At 52.0% G+C, this 19,333-nt stretch overlaps 5 non-coding genes across 5 annotated transcripts; all 5 read left to right on the plus strand.

Moving 5' to 3' along the window:
- The first annotated feature begins 120 nt into the window (after positions 1-120).
- On the plus strand, positions 121-192 carry trnad-guc (transfer RNA aspartic acid (anticodon GUC)). Its single transcript has one exon. It is a non-coding gene; the product is annotated as a tRNA-Asp (tRNA).
- Positions 193-3,397: 3,205 nt separating this feature from the next.
- Positions 3,398-3,469, plus strand: trnad-guc (transfer RNA aspartic acid (anticodon GUC)). Its single transcript has one exon. It is a non-coding gene; the product is annotated as a tRNA-Asp (tRNA).
- Positions 3,470-6,658: 3,189 nt separating this feature from the next.
- trnad-guc (transfer RNA aspartic acid (anticodon GUC)) lies at positions 6,659-6,730 on the plus strand. The gene has a single exon. It is a non-coding gene; the product is annotated as a tRNA-Asp (tRNA).
- A 6,466-nt stretch (positions 6,731-13,196) lies between these two features.
- Positions 13,197-13,268, plus strand: trnad-guc (transfer RNA aspartic acid (anticodon GUC)). Its single transcript has one exon. It is a non-coding gene; the product is annotated as a tRNA-Asp (tRNA).
- A 3,411-nt stretch (positions 13,269-16,679) lies between these two features.
- trnam-cau (transfer RNA methionine (anticodon CAU)) lies at positions 16,680-16,751 on the plus strand. The gene has a single exon. It is a non-coding gene; the product is annotated as a tRNA-Met (tRNA).
- The last annotated feature ends 2,582 nt before the right edge of the window (positions 16,752-19,333 follow it).

The raw sequence follows: 19,333 nt of genomic DNA on the forward strand, positions 1-19,333 counted from the left end.
AGGATAAGCGGGATGGATTTCAGTGGTTAAAGTCTCCAGCTACCATAAAAACGGTCATGGGCCACGAGCCTGTTCTGAATTCCCCTTTGGCCAATCGACACCACATCATCGCAGCAGCAGTCCTCGTTAGTATAGTGGACAGTATCTCCGCCTGTCACGCGGAAGACCGGGGTTCGATTCCCCGACGGGGAGTACCTCTTTTGTATGTCACAATGTCAACAAACAAACCCATCTCATTAGAACAAAGCCTCTCTTAATCTTCTTCTCAAGGTGTTCAGGTGTCTTGTACAATCTGACAGTCTTTTGCTGCCAAATCATTCCAGTCGTGGATAATGGAGCTGACCAGGAAAATGCCAGCTGTGGGATTTCAACCAGTGCCTCCTGAGCGTAAGGAACCTTAATCTGGCGCTTTCGATCACTCATCCACCCAACCTAAAACGGTGCCCTGATCAGGAAAAAAAACTGTGACCTTGTGAGGTTCACTGACAACAGAGGACACTCAAAAGGAGCCGCACAAAGCTGGGTACTTGTACAGATGTCAGCAGCAGAGTGGCGCAGCGGTAGCGTGCTGGGCCCATAACCCAGAGGTCGATGGATCGAAACCATCCTCTGCTATGGCTGTACTCCTTACGTGTCTTTTGAAGAGCTTGCAGATGTATGGTCTTTGTTACTTAGCTGACCTGGTCCAGTAAAGAGTTCACGCTTCCTTTACTGCTGTTCTCGATGCATTTATTGCTCTTGAGTGCATTCACACGCCATTGCGGGACATTGAAGCATCGTGAAACACCGTAACTGTCCTCACTAGTCCATTGTCACTCTTATGGACTTGAAAAATCCCAGCCAGTTTCCATTCGTTTCGGGGAACCTCCTCCTTTTTGACGATCACCACATCTCCAACTTGCATGTTTCTTCTTGGCGTATGCCATCTTTGTCTCAGAGCAGTGTTGGTCAGATACTCCTTCCACCATTTGTTCCAGAATTATTCCGACAAATATTGCAATTATCTCCATCTCATTTTAGTATACAAGTCCATCCATCCATCCATCCATCCATTTTCCTCCGCTTATCCAGGTCCAGTTCGCGGGGGGCAGCGGTCTTAGTAGGGAAGCCCAGATTTCCCGGTCCCCGGCCACCTCCTCCATCTCCACCGGGAGGACACCAAGGTGTTCCCAGGCCAGCTGTGAGACATAATCCCTCCAGCGTGTCCTAGGTCTGCCCCGGGGCCTTTTCCCGGCTGGGTATGCCCGGAACACCTCACCAGGGAGGCGTCCGGGAGGCATCCGGACTAGATGCCCGAGCCACCTCAACTGACTCCTCTCGATGTGAAGGAGAAGCGGCTCTACTCTGAGCCCTCCCGGATGACTGAGCTCCTCACCCTATCTCTTAGAGTGAGTCCAGCTACCCTACGGAGGAAACTCATTTCAGCCGCCTGTATCCGAGATGTCTTTCTTTCGGTCATGACCCAAAGCTCATGACCATAGGTGAGGATGGGAACATAGATCGACCGGTAAATTGAAAGCTTTTTTAACCACGACGGTCCGTTACATTACTGCCGAGGCTGCGCCGATCCGTCTGTCGACCTCACGCTCCCACTTTCCCTCACTCGTGACCATACCTAAGATACCTAAACTCCTCCACCTGGGGTAGGACCTCATTCCCAACCCGGAGGGAGCACTCCACCATTTTGCGACTGAGAACCACGGCCTCTGATTTGGAGGTACTGAGTCTCATCCCAGAGGCTTCGCACTCAGATGCAAACCGTCCCAGTAAGCGCTGAAGGTCACAGCCCGTAGAGGCCATAAGAACCACATCATCTGCAAATAGCAGAGATGATATTCTAAGGCCCCTGAAACAGATTCCCTCAACACCTTGGCTGCGCCTAGAAATTCTGGGATGTCCATAAGTGCACTTGGCACCAGGACACCCTTGGCTGCAGGTCTATGATCGACTTTGCAGTCGTGTCATCAGACCTGCGTCCGCATGTTCTGGACAGGCGGGTGAAGAGAGGGGCTGAGCTGTCAACTGATCACCACCTGGTGATGAGTTGGATTAGATGGCGGGGGAGGATGCTGGACAGACCTGGTAGACCCAAACGAGTAGTGAGGGTGTGCTGGGAACGTCTGGCAGAGTCTCCCGTTTGTCGAGTCTTCAACTCTCACCTCTGGCAGAGCTTCGCCTGCATCCCGGGGGAGGACCGGGATATTGAGTCCGAATGGGCCATATTCCGTGCCTCCATTGCTGAGGCGGCTGACCGGAGCTGCGGCCGCAAGGCGGTCGGTGCCAGTCGTGGCGGCAGGCCCCGAACCCGATGGTGGACACCAGAGGTCAGGGCCGCCATCAAGCTGAAGAAGGAGTCCTATCGAGCATTGATGGCTTGTGGGACTCCGGAAGCAGCTGACAGGTACTGTCAGGCCAAACGGTTTGCGGCTTCTGCGGTTGTCGAGGCAAAAACTCGGGTGTGGGAGGAATTCGGTGAGGCCATGGAGCGCGACTTTTGGTCGGCCTCGAAGGGGTTCTGGCAAACCGTCCGGACCCTCCGAAAAGGGAAGCATTGCCCAGTCCACACTGTTTACAGTGGAGACGGGGCCTGCTGACCTCGACTGGGGATTTGTTTTGGTGAAGTAGGTGCAGACACATCTATTAAAAAATGAAAATACAAAATATACAGTATACAGTATAAATATATGTACACGGTCTGTTTTTTGTTTGTTGTTCCGGAACTGCAGTCTGATTGTTTTTCCTAAGAGTCCAAACTGAGCGTTAATTTAACGCATATAGAGTGTCAAAGTGGCAGGATGAGGCAGAGGTGGGGTGTGAACAGTGTCGGGGGGGGGGGGGGGGGGGGGGGGGATTCCGGGACTTGTTGATGAGGCTGACAGCAGACGGGAAGAAACTGTTCTTGTGGCGTGAGGTTTTGGTCCTGATGGACCGCAGCCTCCTCTCAAAGAGACTGTGTCCGGGGTAAAAAAAAAAAAAAAACTAGCAAGACAGCCTCAAGATCCAAAAGTGTTAAGGCAGTCCCATAGTGTCCCCACATCATGCCATGTGTCTATTTGCCTTGAGACATGAGTAAATTAGCTTAAATGCTAACATGCTAATGGTCATCATGTTAGCACCAAGCAAGAGAGTCTTTTTTCAGTCAGGTCTAAAAGTGGGGGCAATGTGAAGCTGTGTCTGTGCCACCTGCTATGTTGCTGTGTCCCTGGTCCAGTGTGTTCTCATCTTGGGTTGGAATGTCCCCATGCTGGTAACGGGTGGGGAATACAGTCCGTTGATGAGGATAAGCGGGATGGATTTCAGTGGTTAAAGTCTCCAGCTACCATAAAAACGGTCATGGGCCACGAGCCTGTTCTGAATTCCCCTTTGGCCAATCGACACCACATCATCGCAGCAGCAGTCCTCGTTAGTATAGTGGACAGTATCTCCGCCTGTCACGCGGAAGACCGGGGTTCGATTCCCCGACGGGGAGTACCTCTTTTGTATGTCACAATGTCAACAAACAAACCCATCTCATTAGAACAAAGCCTCTCTTAATCTTCTTCTCAAGGTGTTCAGGTGTCTTGTACAATCTGACAGTCTTTTGCTGCCAAATCATTCCAGTCGTGGATAATGGAGCTGACCAGGAAAATGCCAGCTGTGGGATTTCAACCAGTGCCTCCTGAGCGTAAGGAACCTTAATCTGGCGCTTTCGATCACTCATCCACCCAACCTAAAACGGTGCCCTGATCAGGAAAAAAAACTGTGACCTTGTGAGGTTCACTGACAACAGAGGACACTCAAAAGGAGCCGCACAAAGCTGGGTACTTGTACAGATGTCAGCAGCAGAGTGGCGCAGCGGTAGCGTGCTGGGCCCATAACCCAGAGGTCGATGGATCGAAACCATCCTCTGCTATGGCTGTACTCCTTACGTGTCTTTTGAAGAGCTTGCAGATGTATGGTCTTTGTTACTTAGCTGACCTGGTCCAGTAAAGAGTTCACGCTTCCTTTACTGCTGTTCTCGATGCATTTATTGCTCTTGAGTGCATTCACACGCCATTGCGGGACATTGAAGCATCGTGAAACACCGTAACTGTCCTCACTAGTCCATTGTCACTCTTATGGACTTGAAAAATCCCAGCCAGTTTCCATTCGTTTCGGGGAACCTCCTCCTTTTTGACGATCACCACATCTCCAACTTGCATGTTTCTTCTTCGCGTATGCCATCTTTGTCTCAGAGCAGTGTTGGTCAGATACTCCTTCCACCATTTGTTCCAGAATTATTCCGACAAATATTGCAATTATCTCCATCTCATTTTAGTATACAAGTCCATCCATCCATCCATCCATCCATTTTTCTCCGCTTATCCAGGTCCAGTTCGCGGGGGGCAGCGGTCTTAGTAGGGAAGCCCAGATTTCCCGGTCCCCGGCCACCTCCTCCATCTCCACCGGGAGGACACCAAGGTGTTCCCAGGCCAGCTGTGAGACATAATCCCTCCAGCGTGTCCTAGGTCTGCCCCGGGGCCTTTTCCCGGCTGGGTATGCCCGGAACACCTCACCAGGGAGGCGTCCGGGAGGCATCCGGACTAGATGCCCGAGCCACCTCAACTGACTCCTCTCGATGTGAAGGAGAAGCGGCTCTACTCTGAGCCCTCCCGGATGACTGAGCTCCTCACCCTATCTCTTAGAGTGAGTCCAGCTACCCTACGGAGGAAACTCATTTCAGCCGCCTGTATCCGAGATGTCTTTCTTTCGGTCATGACCCAAAGCTCATGACCATAGGTGAGGATGGGAACATAGATCGACCGGTAAATTGAAAGCTTTTTTAACCACGACGGTCCGTTACATTACTGCCGAGGCTGCGCCGATCCGTCTGTCGACCTCACGCTCCCACTTTCCCTCACTCGTGACCATACCTAAGATACCTAAACTCCTCCACCTGGGGTAGGACCTCATTCCCAACCCGGAGGGAGCACTCCACCATTTTGCGACTGAGAACCACGGCCTCTGATTTGGAGGTACTGAGTCTCATCCCAGAGGCTTCGCACTCAGATGCAAACCGTCCCAGTAAGCGCTGAAGGTCACAGCCCGTAGAGGCCATAAGAACCACATCATCTGCAAATAGCAGAGATGAGATTCTAAGGCCCCTGAAACAGATTCCCTCAACACCTTGGCTGCGCCTAGAAATTCTGGGATGTCCATAAGTGCACTTGGCACCAGGACACCCTTGGCTGCAGGTCTATGATCGACTTTGCAGTCGTGTCATCAGACCTGCGTCCGCATGTTCTGGACAGGCGGGTGAAGAGAGGGGCTGAGCTGTCAACTGATCACCACCTGGTGATGAGTTGGATTAGATGGCGGGGGAGGATGCTGGACAGACCTGGTAGACCCAAACGAGTAGTGAGGGTGTGCTGGGAACGTCTGGCAGAGTCTCCCGTTCGTCGAGTCTTCAACTCTCACCTCTGGCAGAGCTTCGCCTGCATCCCGGGGGAGGACCGGGATATTGAGTCCGAATGGGCCATATTCCGTGCCTCCATTGCTGAGGCGGCTGACCGGAGCTGCGGCCGCAAGGCGGTCGGTGCCAGTCGTGGCGGCAGGCCCCGAACCCGATGGTGGACACCAGAGGTCAGGGCCGCCATCAAGCTGAAGAAGGAGTCCTATCGAGCATTGATGGCTTGTGGGACTCCGGAAGCAGCTGACAGGTACTGTCAGGCCAAACGGTTTGCGGCTTCTGCGGTTGTCGAGGCAAAAACTCGGGTGTGGGAGGAATTCGGTGAGGCCATGGAGCGCGACTTTTGGTCGGCCTCGAAGGGGTTCTGGCAAACCGTCCAGACCCTCCGAAAAGGGAAGCATTGCCCAGTCCACACTGTTTACAGTGGAGACGGGGCCTGCTGACCTCGACTGGGGATTTGTTTTGGTGAAGTAGGTGCAGACACATCTATTAAAAAATGAAAATACAAAATATACAGTATACAGTATAAATATATGTACACAGTCCGTTTTTTGTTTGTTGTTCCGGAACTGCAGTCTGATTGTTTTTCCTAAGAGTCCAAACTGAGCGTTAATTTAACGCATATAGAGTGTCAAAGTGGCAGGATGAGGCAGAGGTGGGGTGTGAACAGTGTCGGGGGGGGGGGCGGGGTTCCGGGACTTGTTGATGAGGCTGACAGCAGACGGGAAGAAACTGTTCTTGTGGCGTGAGGTTTTGGTCCTGACGGGCCGCAGCCTCCTCTCAAAGAGACTGTGTCCGGGGTAAAAAAAAAAATAGCAAGACAGCCTCAAGATCCAAAAGTGTTAAGGCAGTCCCATAGTGTCCCCACATCATGCCATGTGTCTATTTGCCTTGAGACATGAGTAAATTAGCTTAAATGCTAACATGCTAATGGTCATCATGTTAGCACCAAGCAAGAGAGTCTTTTTTCAGTCGGGTCTAAAAGTGGGGGCAATGTGAAGCTGTGTCTGTGCCACCTACTATGTTGCTGTGTCCCTGGTCCAGTGTGTTCTCATCTTGGGTTGGAATGTCCCCATGCTGGTAGCGGGTGGGGAATACAGTCCGTTGATGAGGATAAGCGGGATGGATTTCAGTGGTTAAAGTCTCCAGCTACCATAAAAACGGTCATGGGCCACGAGCCTGTTCTGAATTCCCCTTTGGCCAATCGACACCACATCATCGCAGCAGCAGTCCTCGTTAGTATAGTGGACAGTATCTCCGCCTGTCACGCGGAAGACCGGGGTTCGATTCCCCGACGGGGAGTACCTCTTTTGTATGTCACAATGTCAACAAACAAACCCTTCTCATTAGAACAAAACCTCTCTTAATCTTCTTCTCAAGGTGTTCAGGTGTCTTGTACAATCTGACAGTCTTTTGCTGCCAAATCATTCCAGTCGTGGATAATGGAGCTGACCAGGAAAATGCCAGCTGTGGGATTTCAACCAGTGCGTCCTGAGCGTAAGGAACCTTAATCTGGCGCTTTCGATCACTCATCCACCCAACCTAAAACGGTGCCCTGATCAGGAAAAAAAACTGTGACCTTGTGAGGTTCACTGACAACAGAGGACACTCAAAAGGAGCCGCACAAAGCTGGGTACTTGTACAGATGTCAGCAGCAGAGTGGCGCAGCGGTAGCGTGCTGGGCCCATAACCCAGCGGTCGATGGATCGAAACCATCCTCTGCTATGGCTGTACTCCTTACGTGTCTTTTGAAGAGCTTGCAGATGTATGGTCTTTGTTACTTAGCTGACCTGGTCCAGTAAAGAGTTCACGCTTCCTTTACTGCTGTTCTCGATGCATTTATTGCTCTTGAGTGCATTCACACGCCATTGCGGGACATTGAAGCATCGTGAGACACCGTAACTGTCCTCACTAGTCCATTGTCACTCTTATGGACTTGAAAAATCCCAGCCAGTTTCCATTCGTTTCGGGGAACCTCCTCCTTTTTGACGATCACCACATCTCCAACTTGCATGTTTCTTCTTGGCGTATGCCATCTTTGTCTCAGAGCAGTGTTGGTCAGATACTCCTTCCACCATTTGTTCCAGAACTATTCCGACAAATATTGCAATTATCTCCATCTCATTTTAGTATACAAGTCCATCCATCCATCCATCCATCCATCCATTTTCCTCCGCTTATCCAGGTCCAGGTCGCGGGGGGCAGCAGTCTTAGTAGGGAAGCCCAGATTTCCCGGTCCCCGGCCACCTCCTCCATCTCCACCGGGAGGACACCAAGGTGTTCCCAGGCCAGCTGTGAGACATAATCCCTCCAGCGTGTCCTAGGTCTGCCCCGGGGCCTTTTCCCGGCTGGGTATGCCCGGAACACCTCACCAGGGAGGCGTCCGGGAGGCATCCGGACTAGATGCCTGAGCCACCTCTACTGACTCCTCTCGATGTGAAGGAGAAGCGGCTCTACTCTGAGCCCTCCCGGATGACTGAGCTCCTCACCCTATCTCTTAGAGTGAGTCCAGCTACCCTACGGAGGAAACTCATTTCAGCCGCCTGTATCCGAGATGTCATTCTTTCGGTCATGACCCAAAGCTCATGACAATAGGTGAGGATGGGAACAGAGATTGACCGGTAAATTGAAAGCTTTTTTAACCACGACGGTCCGTTACAGCGACCGCATTACTGCCGAGGCTGCGCCGATCCGTCTGTCGACCTCACGCTCCCACTTTCCCTCACTCGTGACCATACCTAAGATACCTAAACTCCTCCACCTGGGGTAGGACCTCATTCCCAACCCGGAGGGAGCACTCCACCATTTTGCGACTGAGAACCACGGCCTCTGATTTGGAGGTACTGAGTCTCATCCCAGAGGCTTCGCACTCAGATGCAAACCGTCCCAGTAAGCGCTGAAGGTCACAGCCCGTAGAGGCCTTAAGAACCACATCATCTGCAAATAGCAGAGATGAGATTCTAAGGCCCCTGAAACAGATTCCCTCAACACCTTGGCTGCGCCTAGAAATTCTGGGATGTCCATAAGTGCACTTGGCACCAGGACACCCTTGGCTGCAGGTCTATGATCGACTTTGCAGTCGTGTCATCAGACCTGCGTCCGCATGTTCTGGACAGGCGGGTGAAGAGAGGGGCTGAGCTGTCAACTGATCACCACCTGGTGATGAGTTGGATTAGATGGCGGGGGAGGATGCTGGACAGACCTGGTAGACCCAAACGAGTAGTGAGGGTGTGCTGGGAACGTCTGGCAGAGTCTCCCGTTCGTCGAGTCTTCAACTCTCACCTCTGGCAGAGCTTCGCCTGCATCCCGGGGGAGGACCGGGATATTGAGTCCGAATGGGCCATATTCCGTGCCTCCATTGCTGAGGCGGCTGACCGGAGCTGCGGCCGCAAGGCGGTCGGTGCCAGTCGTGGCGGCAGGCCCCGAACCCGATGGTGGACACCAGAGGTCAGGGCCGCCATCAAGCTGAAGAAGGAGCCCTATCGAGCATTGATGGCTTGTGGGACTCCGGAAGCAGCTGACAGGTACTGTCAGGCCAAACGGTTTGCGGCTTCTGCGGTTGTCGAGGCAAAAACTCGGGTGTGGGAGGAATTCGGTGAGGCCATGGAGCGCGACTTTTGGTCGGCCTCGAAGGGGTTCTGGCAAACCGTCCGGACCCTCCGAAAAGGGAAGCATTGCCCAGTCCACACTGTTTACAGTGGAGACGGGGCCTGCTGACCTCGACTGGGGATTTGTTTTGGTGAAGTAGGTGCAGACACATCTATTAAAAAATGAAAATACAAAATATACAGTATACAGTATACAGTATAAATATATGTACACAGTCCGTTTTTTGTTTGTTGTTCCGGAACTGCAGTCTGATTGTTTTTCCTAAGAGTCCAAACTGAGCGTTAATTTAACGCATATAGAGTGTCAAAGTGGCAGGATGAGGCAGAGGTGGGGTGTGAACAGTGTCGGGGGGGGGGCGGGGTTCCGGGACTTGTTGATGAGGCTGACAGCAGACGGGAAGAAACTGTTCTTGTGGCGTGAGGTTTTGGTCCTGATGGGCCGCAGCCTCCTCTCAAAGAGACTGTGTCCGGGGTAAAAAAAAAAAAAATAGCAAGACAGCCTCAAGATCCAAAAGTGTTAAGGCAGTCCCATAGTGTCCCCACATCATGCCATGTGTCTATTTGCCTTGAGACATGAGTAAATTAGCTTAAATGCTAACATGCTAATGGTCATCATGTTAGCACCAAGCAAGAGAGTCTTTTTTCAGTCGGGTCTAAAAGTGGGGGCAATGTGAAGCTGTGTCTGTGCCACCTACTATGTTGCTGTGTCCCTGGTCCAGTGTGTTCTCATCTTGGGTTGGAATGTCCCCATGCTGGTAACGGGTGGGGAATACAGTCCGTTGATGAGGATAAGCGGGATGGATTTCAGTGGTTAAAGTCTCCAGCTACCATAAAAACGGTCATGGGCCACGAGCCTGTTCTGAATTCCCCTTTGGCCAATCGACACCACATCATCGCAGCAGCAGTCCTCGTTAGTATAGTGGACAGTATCTCCGCCTGTCACGCGGAAGACCGGTGTTCGATTCCCCGACGGGGAGTACCTCTTTTGTATGTCACAATGTCAACAAACAAACCCTTCTCATTAGAACAAAACCTCTCTTAATCTTCTTCTCAAGGTGTTCAGGTGTCTTGTACAATCTGACAGTCTTTTGCTGCCAAATCATTCCAGTCGTGGATAATGGAGCTGACCAGGAAAATGCCAGCTGTGGGATTTCAACCAGTGCCTCCTGAGCGTAAGGAACCTTAATCTGGCGCTTTCGATCACTCATCCACCCAACCTAAAACGGTGCCCTGATCAGGAAAAAAACTGTGACCTTGTGAGGTTCACTGACAACAGAGGACACTCAAAAGGAGCCGCACAAAGCTGGGTACTTGTACAGATGTCAGCAGCAGAGTGGCGCAGCGGTAGCGTGCTGGGCCCATAACCCAGAGGTCGATGGATCGAAACCATCCTCTGCTATGGCTGTACTCCTTACGTGTCCTTTGAAGAGCTTGCAGATGTATGGTCTTTGTTACTTAGCTGACCTGGTCCAGTAAAGAGTTCACGCTTCCTTTACTGATGTTCTCGATGCATTTATTGCTCTTGAGTGCATTCACACGCCATTGCGGGACATTGAAGCATTGTGAAACCCCGTAACTGTCCTCACTAGTCCATTGTCACTCTTATGGACTTGAAAAATCCCAGCCAGTTTCCATTCGTTTCGGGGAACCTCCTCCTTTTTGACGATCACCACATCTCCAACTTGCATGTTTCTTCTTGGCGTATGCCATCTTTGTCTCAGAGCAGTGTTGGTCAGATACTCCTTCCACCATTTGTTCCAGAACTATTCCGACAAATATTGCAATTATCTCCATCTCATTTTAGTATACAAGTCCATCCATCCATCCATCCATTTTCCTCCGCTTATCCAAGTCCAGTTCGCGGGGGGCAGCAGTCTTAGTAGGGAAGCCCAGATTTCCCGGTCCCCGGCCACCTCCTCCATCTCCACCGGGAGGACACCAAGGTGTTCCCAGGCCAGCTGTGAGACATAATCCCTCCAGCGTGTCCTAGGTCTGCCCCGGGGCCTTTTCCCGGCTGGGTATGCCCGGAACACCTCACCAGGGAGGCGTCCGGGAGGCATCCGGACTAGATGCCCGAGCCACCTCAACTGACTCCTCTCGATGTGAAGGAGAAGCGGCTCTACTCTGAGCCCTCCCGGATGACTGAGCTCCTGACCCTATCTCTTAGGGTGAGTCCAGCTACCCTATGGAGGAAACTCATTTCAGCCGCCTGTATCCGAGATGTCATTCTTTCGGTCATGACCCAAAGCTCATGACCATAGGTGAGGATGGGAACATAGATCGACCGGTAAATTGAAAGCTTTTTTAACCACGACGGTCCGTTACATTACTGCCGAGGCTGCGCCGATCCGTCTGTCGACCTCACGCTCCCACTTTCCCTCACTCGTGACCATACCTAAGATACCTAAACTCCTCCACCTGGGGTAGGACCTCATTCCCAACCCGGAGGGAGCACTCCACCCTTTTACGACTGAGAACCACGGCCTCTGATTTGGAGGTACTGAGTCTCATCCCAGAGGCTTCGCACTCAGATGCAAACCGTCCCAGTCAGCGCTGAAGGTCACAGCCCGTAGAGGCCATAAGAACCACATCATCTGCAAATAGCAGAGATGAGATTCTAAGGCCCCTGAAACAGATTCCCTCAACACCTTGGCTGCGCCTAGAAATTCTGGGATGTCCATAAGTGCACTTGGCACCAGGACACCCTTGGCTGCAGGTCTATGATCGACTTTGCAGTCGTGTCATCAGACCTGCGTCCGCATGTTCTGGACAGGCGGGTGAAGAGAGGGGCTGAGCTGTCAACTGATCACCACCTGGTGATGAGTTGGATTAGATGGCGGGGGAGGATGCTGGAAAGACCTGGTAGACCCAAACGAGTAGTGAGGGTGTGCTGGGAACGTCTGGCAGAGTCTCCCGTTCGTCGAGTCTTCAACTCTCACCTCTGGCAGAGCTTCGCCTGCATCCCGGGGGAGGACCGGGATATTGAGTCCGAATGGGCCATATTCCGTGCCTCCATTGCTGAGGCGGTTGACCGGAGCTGCGGCCGCAAGGCGGTCGGTGCCAGTCGTGGCGGCAGGCCCCAAACCCGATGGTGGACACCAGAGGTCAGGGCCGCCATCAAGCTGAAGAAGGAGTCCTATCGAGCATTGATGGCTTGTGGGACTCCGGAAGCAGCTGACAGGTACTGTCAGGCCAAACGGTTCGCGGCTTCTGCGGTTGTCGAGGCAAAAACTCGGGTGTGGGAGGAATTCGGTGAGGCCATGGAGCGCGACTTTTGGTCGGCCTCGAAGGGGTTCTGGCAAACCGTCCGGACCCTCCGAAAAGGGAAGCATTGCCCAGTTCACACTGTTTACAGTGGAGACGGGGCCTGCTGACCTCGACTGGGGATTTGTTTTGGTGAAGTAGGTGCAGACACATCTATTAAAAAATGAAAATACAAAATATACAGTATACAGTATAAATATATGTACACAGTCCGTTTTTTGTTTGTTGTTCCGGAACTGCAGTCTGATTGTTTTTCCTAAGAGTCCAAACTGAGCGTTAATTTAACGCATATAGAGTGTCAAAGTGGCAGGATGAGGCAGAGGTGGGGTGTGAACAGTGTCGGGGGGGGGGTTCCGGGACTTGTTGATGAGGCTGACAGCAGACGGGAAGAAACTGTTCTTGTGGCGTGAGGTTTTGGTCCTGATGGACCGCAGCCTCCTCTCAAAGAGACTGTGTCCGGGGTAAAAAAAAAAAAAAACTAGCAAGACAGCCTCAAGATCCAAAAGTGTTAAGGCAGTCCCATAGTGTCCCCACATCATGCCATGTGTCTATTTGCCTTGAGACATGAGTAAATTAGCTTAAATGCTAACATGCTAATGGTCATCATGTTAGCACCAAGCAAGAGAGTCTTTTTTCAGTCGGGTCTAAAAGTGGGGGCAATGTGAAGCTGTGTCTGTGCCACCTACTATGTTGCTGTGTCCCTGGTCCAGTGTGTTCTCATCTTGGGTTGGAATGTCCCCATGCTGGTAACGGGTGGGGAATACAGTCCGTTGATGAGGATAAGCGGGATGGATTTCAGTGGTTAAAGTCTCCAGCTACCATAAAAACGGTCATGGGCCACGAGCCTGTTCTGAATTCCCCTTTGGCCAATCGACACCACATCACCGCAGCAGCAGTCCTCGTTAGTATAGTGGACAGTATCTCCGCCTGTCACGCGGAAGACCGGGGTTCGATTCCCCGACGGGGCGTACCTCTTTTGTATGTCACAATGTCAACAAACAAACCCTTCTCATTAGAACAAAACCTCTCTTAATCTTCTTCTCAAGGTGTTCAGGTGTCTTGTACAATCTGACAGTCTTTTGCTGCCAAATCATTCCAGTCGTGGATAATGGAGCTGACCAGGAAAATGCCAGCTGTGGGATTTCAACCAGTGCCTCCTGAGCGTAAGGAACCTTAATCTGGCGCTTTCGATCACTCATCCACCCAACCTAAAACGGTGCCCTGATCAGGAAAAAAAACTGTGACCTTGTGAGGTTCACTGACAACAGAGGACACTCAAAAGGAGCCGCACAAAGCTGGGTACTTGTACAGATGTCAGCAGCAGAGTGGCGCAGCGGTAGCGTGCTGGGCCCATAACCCAGAGGTCGATGGATCGAAACCATCCTCTGCTATGGCTGTACTCCTTACGTGTCCTTTGAAGAGCTTGCAGATGTATGGTCTTTGTTACTTAGCTGACCTGGTCCAGTAAAGAGTTCACGCTTCCTTTACTGCTGTTCTCGATGCATTTATTGCTCTTGAGTGCATTCACACGCCATTGCGGGACATTGAAGCATCGTGAAACACCGTAACTGTCCTCACTAGTCCATTGTCACTCTTATGGACTTGAAAAATCCCAGCCAGTTTCCATTCGTTTCGGGGAACCTCCTCCTTTTTGACGATCACCACATCTCCAACTTGCATGTTTCTTCTTGGCGTATGCCATCTTTGTCTCAGAGCAGTGTTGGTCAGATACTCCTTCCACCATTTGCCAGCTGTGAGACATAATCCCTCCAGCGTGTCCTAGGTCTGCCCCGGGGCCTTTTCCCGGCTGGGTATGCCCGGAACACCTCACCAGGGAGGCGTCCGGGAGGCATCCGGACTAGATGCCCGAGCCACCTCAACTGACTCCTCTCGATGTGAAGGAGAAGCGGCTCTACTCTGAGCCCTCCCGGATAACTGAGCTCCTGACCCTATCTCTTAGGGTGAGTCCAGCTACCCTACGGAGGAAACTCATTTCAGCCGCCTGTATCCGAGATGTCATTATTTCGGTCATGACCCAAAGCTCATGACCATAGGTGAGGATGGGAACATAGATCGACCGGTAAATTGAAAGCTTTTTTAACCACGACGGTCCGTTACATTACTGCCGAGGCTGCGCCGATCCGTCTGTCGACCTCACGCTCCCACTTTCCCTCACTCGTGACCATACCTAAGATACCTAAACTCCTCCACCTGGGGTAGGACCTCATTCCCAACCCGGAGGGAGCACTCCACCCTTTTACGACTGAGAACCACGGCCTCTGATTTGGAGGTACTGAGTCTCATCCCAGAGGCTTCGCACTCAGATGCAAACCGTCCCAGTCAGCGCTGAAGGTCACAGCCCGTAGAGGCCATAAGAACCACATCATCTGCAAATAGCAGAGATGAGATTCTAAGGCCCCTGAAACAGATTCCCTCAACACCTTGGCTGCGCCTAGAAATTCTGGGATGTCCATAAGTGCACTTGGCACCAGGACACCCTTGGCTGCAGGTCTATGATCGACTTTGCAGTCGTGTCATCAGACCTGCGTCCGCATGTTCTGGACAGGCGGGTGAAGAGAGGGGCTGAGCTGTCAACTGATCACCACCTGGTGATGAGTTGGATTAGATGGCGGGGGAGGATGCTGGAAAGACCTGGTAGACCCAAACGAGTAGTGAGGGTGTGCTGGGAACGTCTGGCAGAGTCTCCCGTTCGTCGAGTCTTCAACTCTCACCTCTGGCAGAGCTTCGCCTGCATCCCGGGGGAGGACCGGGATATTGAGTCCGAATGGGCCATATTCCGTGCCTCCATTGCTGAGGCGGCTGACCGGAGCTGCGGCCGCAAGGCGGTCGGTGCCAGTCGTGGCGGCAGGCCCCAAACCCGATGGTGGACACCAGAGGTCAGGGCCGCCATCAAGCTGAAGAAGGAGTCCTATCGAGCATTGATGGCTTGTGGGACTCCGGAAGCAGCTGACAGGTACTGTCAGGCCAAACGGTTCGCGGCTTCTGCGGTTGTCGAGGCAAAAACTCGGGTGTGGGAGGAATTCGGTGAGGCCATGGAGCGCGACTTTTGGTCGGCCTCGAAGGGGTTCTGGCAAACCGTCCGGACCCTCTGAAAAGGGAAGCATTGCCCAGTTCACACTGTTTACAGTGGAGACGGGGCCTGCTGACCTCGACTGGGGATTTGTTTTGGTGAAGTAGGTGCAGACACATCTATTAAAAAATGAAAATACAAAATATACAGTATACAGTATAAATATATGTACACAGTCCGTTTTTTGTTTGTTGTTCCGGAACTGCAGTCTGATTGTTTTTCCTAAGAGTCCAAACTGAGCGTTAATTTAACGCATATAGAGTGTCAAAGTGGCAGGATGAGGCAGAGGTGGGGTGTGAACAGTGTCGGGGGGGGGGGGGGGGGTTCCGGGACTTGTTGATGAGGCTGACAGCAGACGGGAAGAAACTGTTCTTGTGGCGTGAGGTTTTGGTCCTGATGGGCCGCAGCCTCCTCTCAAAGAGACTGTGTCCGGGGTAAAAAAAAAAAAATAGCAAGACAGCCTCAAGATCCAAAAGTGTTAAGGCAGTCCCATAGTGTCCCCACATCATGCCATGTGTCTATTTGCCTTGAGACATGAGTAAATTAGCTTAAATGCTAACATGCTAATGGTCATCATGTTAGCACCAAGCAAGAGAGTCTTTTTTCAGTCGGGTCTAAAAGTGGGGGCAATGTGAAGCTGTGTCTGTGCCACCTACTATGTTGCTGTGTCCCTGGTCCAGTGTGTTCTCATCTTGGGTTGGAATGTCCCCATGCTGGTAACGGGTGGGGAATACAGTCCGTTGATGAGGATAAGCGGGATGGATTTCAGTGGTTAAAGTCTCCAGCTACCATAAAAACGGTCATGGGCCACGAGCCTGTTCTGAATTCCCCTTTGGCCAATCGACACCACATCATCGCAGCAGCAGTCCTCGTTAGTATAGTGGACAGTATCTCCACCTGTCACGCGGAAGACCGGTGTTCGATTCCCCGACGGGGAGTACCTCTTTTGTATGTCACAATGTCAACAAACAAACCCTTCTCATTAGAACAAAACCTCTCTTAATCTTCTTCTCAAGGTGTTCAGGTGTCTTGTACAATCTGACAGTCTTTTGCTGCCAAATCATTCCAGTCGTGGATAATGGAGCTGACCAGGAAAATGCCAGCTGTGGGATTTCAACCAGTGCCTCCTGAGCGTAAGGAACCTTAATCTGGCGCTTTCGATCACTCATCCACCCAACCTAAAACGGTGCCCTGATCAGGAAAAAAACTGTGACCTTGTGAGGTTCACTGACAACAGAGGACACTCAAAAGGAGCCGCACAAAGCTGGGTACTTGTACAGATGTCAGCAGCAGAGTGGCGCAGCGGTAGCGTGCTGGGCCCATAACCCAGAGGTCGATGGATCGAAACCATCCTCTGCTATGGCTGTACTCCTTACGTGTCCTTTGAAGAGCTTGCAGATGTATGGTCTTTGTTACTTAGCTGACCTGGTCCAGTAAAGAGTTCACGCTTCCTTTACTGATGTTCTCGATGCATTTATTGCTCTTGAGTGCATTCACACGCCATTGCGGGACATTGAAGCATTGTGAAACCCCGTAACTGTCCTCACTAGTCCATTGTCACTCTTATGGACTTGAAAAATCCCAGCCAGTTTCCATTCGTTTCGGGGAACCTCCTCCTTTTTGACGATCACCACATCTCCAACTTGCATGTTTCTTCTTGGCGTATGCCATCTTTGTCTCAGAGCAGTGTTGGTCAGATACTCCTTCCACCATTTGTTCCAGAACTATTCCGACAAATATTGCAATTATCTCCATCTCATTTTAGTATACAAGTCCATCCATCCATCCATCCATTTTCCTCCGCTTATCCAGGTCCAGTTCGCGGGGGGCAGCAGTCTTAGTAGGGAAGCCCAGATTTCCCGGTCCCCGGCCACCTCCTCCATCTCCACCGGGAGGACACCAAGGTGTTCCCAGGCCAGCTGTGAGACATAATCCCTCCAGCGTGTCCTAGGTCTGCCCCGGGGCCTTTTCCCGGCTGGGTATGCCCGGAACACCTCACCAGGGAGGCGTCCGGGAGGCATCCGGACTAGATGCCCGAGCCACCTCAACTGACTCCTCTCGATGTGAAGGAGAAGCGGCTCTACTCTGAGCCCTCCCGGATGACTGAGCTCCTGACCCTATCTCTTAGGGTGAGTCCAGCTACCCTACGGAGGAAACTCATTTCAGCCGCCTGTATCCGAGATGTCATTCTTTCGGTCATGACCCAAAGCTCATGACCATAGGTGAGGATGGGAACATAGATCGACCGGTAAATTGAAAGCTTTTTTAACCACGACGGTCCGTTACATTACTGCCGAGGCTGCGCCGATCCGTCTGTCGACCTCACGCTCCCACTTTCCCTCACTTGTGACCATACCTAAGATACCTAAACTCCTCCACCTGGGGTAGGACCTCATTCCCAACCCGGAGGGAGCACTCCACCCTTTTACGACTGAGAACCACGGCCTCTGATTTGGAGGTACTGAGTCTCATCCCAGAGGCTTCGCACTCAGATGCAAACCGTCCCAGTCAGCGCTGAAGGTCACAGCCCGTAGAGGCCATAAGAACCACATCATCTGCAAATAGCAGAGATGAGATTCTAAGGCCCCTGAAACAGATTCCCTCAACACCTTGGCTGCGCCTAGAAATTCTGGGATGTCCATAAGTGCACTTGGCACCAGGACACCCTTGGCTGCAGGTCTATGATCGACTTTGCAGTCGTGTCATCAGACCTGCGTCCGCATGTTCTGGACAGGCGGGTGAAGAGAGGGGCTGAGCTGTCAACTGATCACCACCTGGTGATGAGTTGGATTAGATGGCGGGGGAGGATGCTGGAAAGACCTGGTAGACCCAAACGAGTAGTGAGGGTGTGCTGGGAACGTCTGGCAGAGTCTCCCGTTCGTCGAGTCTTCAACTCTCACCTCTGGCAGAGCTTCGCCTGCATCCCGGGGGAGGACCGGGATATTGAGTCCGAATGGGCCATATTCCGTGCCTCCATTGCTGAGGCGGCTGACCGGAGCTGCGGCCGCAAGGCGGTCGGTGCCAGTCGTGGCGGCAGGCCCCAAACCCGATGGTGGACACCAGAGGTCAGGGCCGCCATCAAGCTGAAGAAGGAGTCCTATCGAGCATTGATGGCTTGTGGGACTCCGGAAGCAGCTGACAGGTACTGTCAGGCCAAACGGTTCGCGGCTTCTGCGGTTGTCGAGGCAAAAACTCGGGTGTGGGAGGAATTCGGTGAGGCCATGGAGCGCGACTTTTGGTCGGCCTCGAAGGGGTTCTGGCAAACCGTCCGGACCCTCCGAAAAGGGAAGCATTGCCCAGTTCACACTGTTTACAGTGGAGACGGGGCCTGCTGACCTCGACTGGGGATTTGTTTTGGTGAAGTAGGTGCAGACACATCTATTAAAAAATGAAAATACAAAATATACAGTATACAGTATAAATATATGTACACAGTCCGTTTTTTGTTTGTTGTTCCGGAACTGCAGTCTGATTGTTTTTCCTAAGAGTCCAAACTGAGCGTTAATTTAACGCATATAGAGTGTCAAAGTGGCAGGATGAGGCAGAGGTGGGGTGTGAACAGTGTCGGGGGGCGGGGTTCCGGGACTTGTTGATGAGGCTGACAGCAGACGGGAAGAAACTGTTCTTGTGGCGTGAGGTTTTGGTCCTGATGGGCCGCAGCCTCCTCTCAAAGAGACTGTGTCCGGGGTAAAAAAAAAAAACTAGCAAGACAGCCTCAAGATCCAAAAGTGTTAAGGCAGTCCCATAGTGTCCCCACATCATGCCATGTGTCTATTTGCCTTGAGACATGAGTAAATTAGCTTAAATGCTAACATGCTAATGGTCATCATGTTAGCACCAAGCAAGAGAGTCTTTTTTCAGTCGGGTCTAAAAGTGGGGGCAATGTGAAGCTGTGTCTGTGCCACCTACTATGTTGCTGTGTCCCTGGTCCAGTGTGTTCTC

Source organism: Doryrhamphus excisus, chromosome 2, assembly GCF_030265055.1.
Source record: "Doryrhamphus excisus isolate RoL2022-K1 chromosome 2, RoL_Dexc_1.0, whole genome shotgun sequence".
Taxonomy (NCBI): domain Eukaryota; kingdom Metazoa; phylum Chordata; class Actinopteri; order Syngnathiformes; family Syngnathidae; genus Doryrhamphus; species Doryrhamphus excisus.